Source organism: Cryptomeria japonica, unplaced genomic scaffold, assembly GCF_030272615.1.
Source record: "Cryptomeria japonica unplaced genomic scaffold, Sugi_1.0 HiC_scaffold_114, whole genome shotgun sequence".
NCBI lineage: Eukaryota > Viridiplantae > Streptophyta > Pinopsida > Cupressales > Cupressaceae > Cryptomeria > Cryptomeria japonica.
The window spans coordinates 203,796-212,500 of NW_026728936.1; positions in this window are offsets into that span (position 1 = coordinate 203,796).

Consider the following 8,705-nt stretch of genomic DNA (forward strand, 5'->3'; position numbering starts at 1 on the left):
AAGTGTACACCTTTGGTGCGCTCCAAGGTGCGCACCTTTGGTGCACACCGAGGTGCACACCAAAGTGTGCACCGAGGTGAGCACCAAAGTGCACTCCAGGGTGCACACCAAGGCGTGCACCTTTGGTGCGGTCAATGCAAACGAATTCGGAAGTTGGGGTCGATGTCCTAATCGCTGCTGCAGACTACACGTATGAGAATCGGACAAATAGCTTTATATAGGGGAGGTGTTGCGTTTGATGGGTCGACTCCCCTGGTTGTGTGCACTGCACCAACTTCAAAGACCCTGTCTTGTTTAAGAAGTCAAAAGTTGGGGTGGATGTCCTAATCATTGCTGCAGTCTACGCATGTATGAGAATCAGACAAATAGCTTATATAGGGGAGGTGTTGCATTCGGTGGGTTGACTCCCCTGGTTGTGCGCACTGCGCCAACCTCAAAGACCCCGCATAGCAGAAGAAGTCGGAAGTCGGATTTTGGTGAGCACCAAGGCGTGCACCTTTGGTGCGGTCAACGCAGACGAATTCAGAAGTTGGGGTGGATGTCCTAATCGTTGTTGCAGGCTACACATGTATGAGAATCAGACAAATAGCTTATATAGGGGAGGTGTTGGGTTTGATGGGTCAACTCCCTTGGTTGTGCGCATTACGCCAACCTCAAAGACCTTGTTTTCGTTAAGAAGTCAAAAGTTGGGGTCAATGTCCTAATGGCTCCTGCAGGCTACACATGTATGAGAATCGGACAAATAGCTTATATAGGGGAGGTGTTGGGTTTGATGGGTCGACTCCCCTGGTTGTGCGCATTACGTCAACCTCAAAGACCTTGTTTTCGTTAAGAAGTCAAAAGTTGGGGTCGATGTCCTAATTGCTCCTGTAGACTACACATGTATGAGAATCAGACAAATAGCTTATATAGGGGAGGTGTTGGGTTTGATGGGTTGACTCCCCTAGTTGTTCGCATTACACCAACCTCAAAGACCTTGTTTTCGTTTAGAAGCCGAAAGTTGGGGTCGATGTCCTAATTGCTCCTGCAGGCTACGCATGTATGAGAATCAGACAAATAGCTTATATAGGGGAGGTGTTGGGTTTGATGGGTCGACTCCCCTGGTTGTGCGCATTGCGCCAACCTCAAAGACCCTGCATTGCGGATGAAGTCGAAAGTCAGAGTTTGGTGTGCTACAAGGTGTGGTCGAAGGTGCTCACCTAGGTGTGCACCTTTGGAGCACAGGAAAAGTGCCCTCCAAAAGTGCGCACCTTTGGAGTGCACAAAAGTGCCCTCCAAAAGTGCGCACCTTTGGAGCGCAGAAAAGTGCCCTCCAAAAAGTGCCCTCCAAAAGTGCGCACCTTTGGAGCGCAGAAAAGTGCCCTCCAAAAAGTGCCCTCCAAAAGTGCGCACCTTTGGAGCGCAGAAAAGTGCCCTCCAAAAAGTGCCCTCCAAAAGTGCGCACCTTTGGAGCGCAGAAAAGTGCCCTCCAAAAAGTGCCCTCCAAAAGTGCGCACCTTTGGAGCGCAGAAAAGTGCCCTCCAAAAAGTGCCCTCCAAAAGTGCGCACCTTTGGAGCGCAGAAAAGTGCCCTCCAAAAAGTGCCCTCCAAAAGTGCGCACCTTTGGAGCGCAGAAAAGTGCCCTCCAAAAAGTGCCCTCCAAAAGTGCGCACCTTTGGAGCGCAGAAAAGTGCCCTCCAAAAAGTGCCCTCCAAAAGTGCGCACCTTTGGAGCGCAGAAAAGTGCCCTCCAAAAAGTGCCCTCCAAAAGTGCGCACCTTTGGAGCGCAGAAAAGTGCCCTCCAAAAGTGCGCACCTTTGGAGCGCACAAAAGTGCCCTCCAAAAGTGCGCACTTTTGGTGCGCACCAAGGCGCTGGTTCGGTCGTTGCAGGCGAGTTCGGAAGTTGGGGTCGATGTCCTGAGCGGAGGTGCAAACTACACAGGTGTCGGAATCGGACAAATAGCTTATATAGGGGAGGTGTATGCTTCGATGGGTCGACTCCCCAGGTTGAGCGCACCGCGCCAACCTCAAAGACCCTACGGTATGGATGAAGTCGGAAGTTGGGTCCGATGACCGATTCGATTAGTAGGTATGCTCATGAGGTCGGAATTTGGGTCCGATGACCTGCCATGTGCAGGAAGGCGAATGTTGGCACTGTGCGTTGCAAGGTGCACACCAAGGCGCTGGTGCGGTCTTTTTAGTCGAGTTCGGAAGTTGGGGTCGATGTCCTGATCGGAGGTGCAAGCTACACAGGTGTGGGAATCGGACAAATAGCTTATATAGGGGAGGTGTATGCTTCGTTGGGTCGACTCCCCGGGTTGAGCGCACCGCGCCAACCTCAAAGACCCTACGGTATGGATGAAGTCGGAAGTTGGGTCCGATGACCGATTCGATATGTAGGCATACTCGCGAGGTCGGAATTTGGGTCCGATGACCTGCCACGTGCAGGAAGGCGAATGTTGGCACTGTGCGTTGCAAGGTGCGCACCAAGGCGCTGGTTCGGTCGTTGGAGGCGAGTTCGGAAGTTGGGGTCGATGTCTTGATCGGAGGTGCAAACTACACAGGTGTGGGAATCGGACAAATAGCTTATATAGGGGAGGTGTATGCTTCGTTGGGTCGACTCCCCGGGTTGAGCGCACCGCGCCAACCTCAAAGACCCTACGGTATGGATGAAGTCGGAAGTTGGGTCCGATGACCGATTCGATATGTAGGCATACTCGCGAGGTCGGAATTTGGGTCCGATGACCTGCCATGTGCAGGAAGGCGAATGTTGGGACTGTGCGTCGCAAGGTGCGCACCAAGGCGCTGGTGCCGTCGTTGCAGTCGAGTTCGGAAGTTGGGGTCGATGTCCTGGTCAGAGGTGCAAACTACACAGGTGTGGGAATCGGACAAATAGCTTATATAGGGGAGGTGTATGCTTCGATGGGTCGACTCCCTGGGTTGAGCGCACCGCGCCAACCTCAAAGACCCTACAGTATGGATGAAGTCGGAAGTTGGGTCCGATGACCGATTCGATACGTAGGCATATTGGCGAGGTCTGAATTTGTGTCCGATGACCTGCCATGCGCAGGAAGGCGGAATTTGGGTCCGATGACCGAGTTGATGGCGTGCCATGCGCAGAAAGGCGGAATTTGGGTCCGATGACCGAGTTGATGTTGATGGCCCGCCATGCACAGGAAGGCGGAATTTGGGTCCGATGACCGATTTGAAGGCGTGCCATACGCAAAAAGGCGGAGTTTGGGTCCGATGACCGAGTTGATATTGATGGCCCGCCATGCGCAGGAAGGCGGAATTTGGGTCCGATGACCTGACATACGCATGGAGTCCGACTCGGGGGCCGATGTTCGATTCGATGACTTGCATTGTGGGTAAAGTCGGAAGTTGTGGTCTTTGACCCGATTCGATGACCAGACTTCGGCTGCTTGAGAATCGGACAAATAACTTATATAGGGGAGGTAGTGTTCTCGAGCATCCTCCCCCCGTGCCCGTTTATGTCGATTGATGCTGGTGCTCGACTGGTTGGAGCGCTCGGATGCAAAAATCTTGCACCAGGATTTATCGATTGTGATGGACACGGCAAGTCTCCTGATTGCTATGCAGGAGCTCATCGTGAATCTCTATGCGGCCTTGGTATGGACTCGACCTGCGGAATGGTTCGGCAATGGTAGTCGCTCCAACACGTCCTTGCAATGGCCACAGAGGTGATTCGACTAGAGCTCCAGTCTAGCTTTTGGGTTGCTTGGCGGACTGGTATAGCCGCGATCGAGTTCCGGCCATGAACGTTTTAGATAGCTCTTGGGCTTTCTGGGACGGAAGTCGGAAGTTTGGGCTGTTGTCCGATTTGATGACCATTCTTCGGATGTGTGAGAATCGGACAAATAACTTATATAGGGGACTGTGTTGTCTCACGCAGCCCCCTCCGTGCCCCTCTATCTCGACCGATGTTGGTGCTTGAAAGGGTTGGGATCGCTCGGATTTATAAACGTGCACCACCATTTGTCGAGTGTGAGGGACGCGGCAGGTCTCCTAAATGCTATGCGGGCGCTCTCTGAGAATCTCTATCCGGCCTCGACACAGACTAGTCTTGCTGAATGGTTTGGCACTGGTAGTCGATCCAACACGTCGTTGTTGTGGCCGCCTAGGCGATTCGATTCGAGCCCCCGTCTAGCTTTTGGGTTGCTTGGCGGATTTTGCCCTATCCGCAAGTGAGCTCGGTCCCTAAACGTTCGAGAAACCCGATTGCTATGCGCCGACTCTCTTTTTTGCGAGCCTCCATCTAGCTTTTGGGTCTCTACGGAACGGAAGTCGGAATCTGGGACCGTTGTTTGATTCGACGAGGCAGACTACGGTTGTGCGAGAATCGGACAAATAACTTATATAGGGGAGGTGTTGACTGGAGCATTCTCCCCCGTGCCCCTCTAACTCGACCAATGCTGGCGCTCGAACGGTGGTAGCGCTCGGATTTTCATTGAGCGCCAGCATTGGTCGATTTAGAGGGGCATGCGAGATTCCCGAATGCTATGCGAGGGCTCTAACGGAAATGTCTATTGGTTTCGGTATGGATGCAATTGCGAGTGGTTCGGCAAAGGTAGTCGTTCCGATGCGTCCATGTCGTGGCCAAATCGATAATTCGATTTGAGCCCTCGTATAGCATTTGGGTCTCTCGATGTGATTCCGCATTCCAGTCCCTTTGGGCACTGCTTGAGCCGCATCCCAGGGGGTTCCCTTCCCAATAATCTGCCTCGCAACCCGATTGCTATGCGGTGAGGCTCCTCGGCCGCCTCGGAACTATCTGTGTATCAGACGCATCGCGGGATAAGGGGTTGGCAACGGTAGTCGCCCCAAGCGCGTCCGATGCTTGGACCATTCCGAGGCGGCCCTGAAGCCTCTTCCGTCTAGCCGTTGGGTCCTTCTCGCCGCATCCCTCGCCTCGCACCCCGATTGCTATGCGGTGAGGCTCCTCGGCCGCCTCGGAACTATCTGTGTATCGGACGCGTCGCGGGATAAGGGGTTGTCACTGGTAGTCGCCCCAAGCGCGTCCGATGCTTGGACCATTCCGAGGCGGCCCTGAAGCCTCTTCCGTCTAGCCGTTGGGTCCTTCTCGCCGCATCCCTCGCCTCGCACCCCGATTGCTATGCGGTGAGGCTCCTCGGCCGCCTCGGAACTATCTGTGTATCGGACGCGTCGCGGGATAAGGGGTTGTCATTGGTAGTCGCCCCAAGCGCGTCCGATGCTTGGACCATTCCGAGGCGGCCCTGAAGCCTCTTCCGTCTAGCCGTTGGGTCCTTCTCGCCGCATCCCTCGCCTCGCACCCCGATTGCTATGCGGTGAGGCTCCTCGGCCGCCTCGGAACTATCTGTGTATCGGACGCGTCGCGGGATAAGGGGTTGTCACTGGTAGTCGCCCCAAGCGCGTCCGATGCTTGGACCATTCCGAGGCGGCCCTGAAGCCTCTTCCGTCTAGCCGTTGGGTCCTTCTCGCCGCATCCCTCGCCTCGCACCCCGATTGCTATGCGGTGAGGCTCCTCGGCCGCCTCGGAACTATCTGTGTATCGGACGCGTCGCGGGATAAGGGGTTGTCACTGGTAGTCGCCCCAAGCGCGTTCGATGCTTGGACCATTCCGAGGCGGCCCTGAAGCCTCTTCCGTCTAGCCGTTGGGTCCTTCTCGCCGCATCCCTCGCCTCGCACCCCGATTGCTATGCGGTGAGGCTCCTCGGCCGCCTTGGAACTATCTGTGTATCGGACGCGTCGCGGGATAAGGGGTTGTCACTGGTAGTCGCCCCAAGCGCGTCCGATGCTTGGACCATTCCGAGGCGGACCCGAAGCCTCTTCCGTCTAGCCGTTGGGTCCTTCTCGCCGCATCCTTCGCCTCGCACCCCGATTGCTATGCGGTGAGGCTCCTCGGCCGCCTCGGAACTATCTGTGTATCGGACGCGTCGCGGGATAAGGGGTTGTCACTGGTAGTCGCCCCAAGCGCGTCCGATGCTTGGACCATTCCGAGGCGGACCCGAAGCCTCTTCCGTCTAGCCGTTGGGTCCTTCTCGCCGCATCCCTCGCCTCGCACCCCGATTGCTATGCGGTGAGGCTCCTCGGCCGCCTTGGAACTATCTGTGTATCGGACGCGTCGCGGGATAAGGGGTTGTCACTGGTAGTCGCCCCAAGCGCGTCCGATGCTTGGACCATTCCGAGGCGGACCCGAAGCCTCTTCCGTCTAGCCGTTGGGTCCTTCTCGCCGCATCCCTCGCCTCGCACCCCGATTGCTATGCGGTGAGGCTCCTCGGCCGCCTTGGAACTATCTGTGTATCGGACGCGTCGCGGGATAAGGGGTTGTCACTGGTAGTCGCCCCAAGCGCGTCCGATGCTTGGACCATTCCGAGGCGGACCCGAAGCCTCTTCCGTCTAGCCGTTGGGTCCTTCTCGCCGCATCCCTCGCCTCGCACCCCGATTGCTATGCGGTGAGGCTCCTCGGCCGCCTTGGAACTATCTGTGTATCGGACGCGTCGCGGGATAAGGGGTTGTCACTGGTAGTCGCCCCAAGCGCGTCCGATGCTTGGACCATTCCGAGGCGGCCCCGAAGCCTCTTCCGTGTAGCCGTTGGGTCCTTCTCGCCGCATCCCTCGCCTCGCACCCCGATTGCTATGCGGTGAGGCTCCTCGGCCGCCTTGGAACTATCTGTGTATCGGACGCGTCGCGGGATAAGGGGTTGTCACTGGTAGTCGCCCCAAGCGCGTCCGATGCTTGGACCATTCCGAGGCGGCCCCGAAGCCTCTTCCGTGTAGCCGTTGGGTCCTTCTCGCCGCATCCCTCGCCTCGCACCCCGATTGCTATGCGGTGAGGCTCCTCGGCCGCCTTGGAACTATCTGTGTATCGGACGCGTCGCGGGATAAGGGGTTGTCACTGGTAGTCGCCCCAAGCGCGTCCGATGCTTGGACCATTCCGAGGCGGACCTGAAGCCTCTTCCCTCTAGCCGTTGGGGCTTTCTCGCCGCATCCCTCGCCTCGCACCCTGATTGCTATGCTGTGAGGCTCCTCGGCCGCCTTGGAACTATCTGTGTATCGGACGCATCGCGGGATAAGGGGTTGGCAGTGGTAGTCGCCCCAAGCGCATCCGATGCTTGGACCATTCCGAGGCGGCCCTGCAGCCTCTTCCGTCTAGCCGTTGGGGCCATCTCGCCGCATCCCCCACCTCGCACCACGATTGCTATGCGGTGAGGCTCCTTGGCCGCCTCGGAACTATCTGTGTATCGGACGCATCGCGGGATAAGGGGTTGTCACTGGTAGTCGCCCCAAGCGCGTCCGATGCTTGGACTATTCCGAGGCGGCCCTGCAGCCTCTTCCGTCTAGCCGTTGGGGCCATCTCGCTGCATCCCCCACCTCCTCGGCCGCCTCGGAACTATCTGTGTATCGGACGCATCGCGGGATAAGGGGTTGGCAGTGGTAGTCGCCCCAAGCGCGTCCGATGCTTGGACTATTCCGAGGCAGCCCTGCAGCCTCTTCCGTCTAGCCTTTGGGGCCATCTCGCCGCATCCCTCGCCTCGCACCCCGATTGCTATGCGGTGAGGCTCCTCGGCCGCCTGGGAACTATCTTCGTATCGGACGCATCGCGGGATAAGGGGTTGTCACTGGTAGTCGCCCCAAGCGCGTCCGATGCTTGGACTATTCCGAGGCGGCCCTGTGGCCTCTTCCGTCTAGCCGTTGGGGCCATCTCGCCGCATCCCCCACCTCGCACCCCGATTGCTATGCGGTGAGGCTCTTCGGCCGCCTTGGAACTATCTTCGTATCGGACGCATCGCGGGATAAGGGGTTGTCACTGGTAGTGGCCCCAAGCGCGTCCGATGCTTGGACTATTCCGAGGCGGCCCTGCAGCCTCTTCCGTCTAGCCGTTGGGGCCATCTCGCCGCATCCCCCACCTCGCACCCCGATTGCTAGGCGGTGAGGCTCCTCGGCCGCCTTGGAACTATCTTCGTATCGGACGCATCGCGGGATAAGGGGTTGTCACTGGTAGTCGCCCCAAGCGCGTCCGATGCTTGGACTATTCCGACGCGGCCCTGTGGCCTCTTCCGTCTAGCCGTTGGGGCCATCTCGCCGCATCCCCCACCTCGCACCCCGATTGCTATGCGGTGAGGCTCCTCGGCCGCCTTGGAACCATCTTCGTATCGGACGCATCGCGGGATAGGGGGCTGTCACTGGTAGTCGCCCCAAGCGTGTCCGATGCTTGGACCATTCCTAGGCGGCCCTGAAGCCTCTTCCGTCTAGCCGTTGGGGCCTTCCCGCCCCATCCCTCGCCTCGCACCCCCGATTGCTATGCGGTGAGGCTCCTCGGCCGCCTTGGAACCATCTGTGTATCGGACGCATCGCGGGATAAGGGGTTGGCACTGGCAGTCGCCCCAAGCGCGTCCGATGCTTGGACCATTCCGAGGTGGCCCTGAAGCCTCTTCCGTCTAGCCGTTGGGGCCTTCCCGCCCCATCCCTCGCCTCGCACCCCGATTGATATGCGGTGAGGCTCCTCGGCCGCCTTGGAACTATCTGTGTATCGGACGCATCGCGGGATAAGGGGTTGGCACTGGTAGTCGTCCCAATCGCATCCGATGCTTGGACCATTCCGAGGCGGCCCTGCAGCCTCTTCCGTTTAGCCGTCGGGGCCTTCCCGCCGCATCCCTCGCCTCGCATCCCGATTCCTATGCGGTGAGTCTTCTCGGCCGCCGCGGAACTATACCTGTTATTGC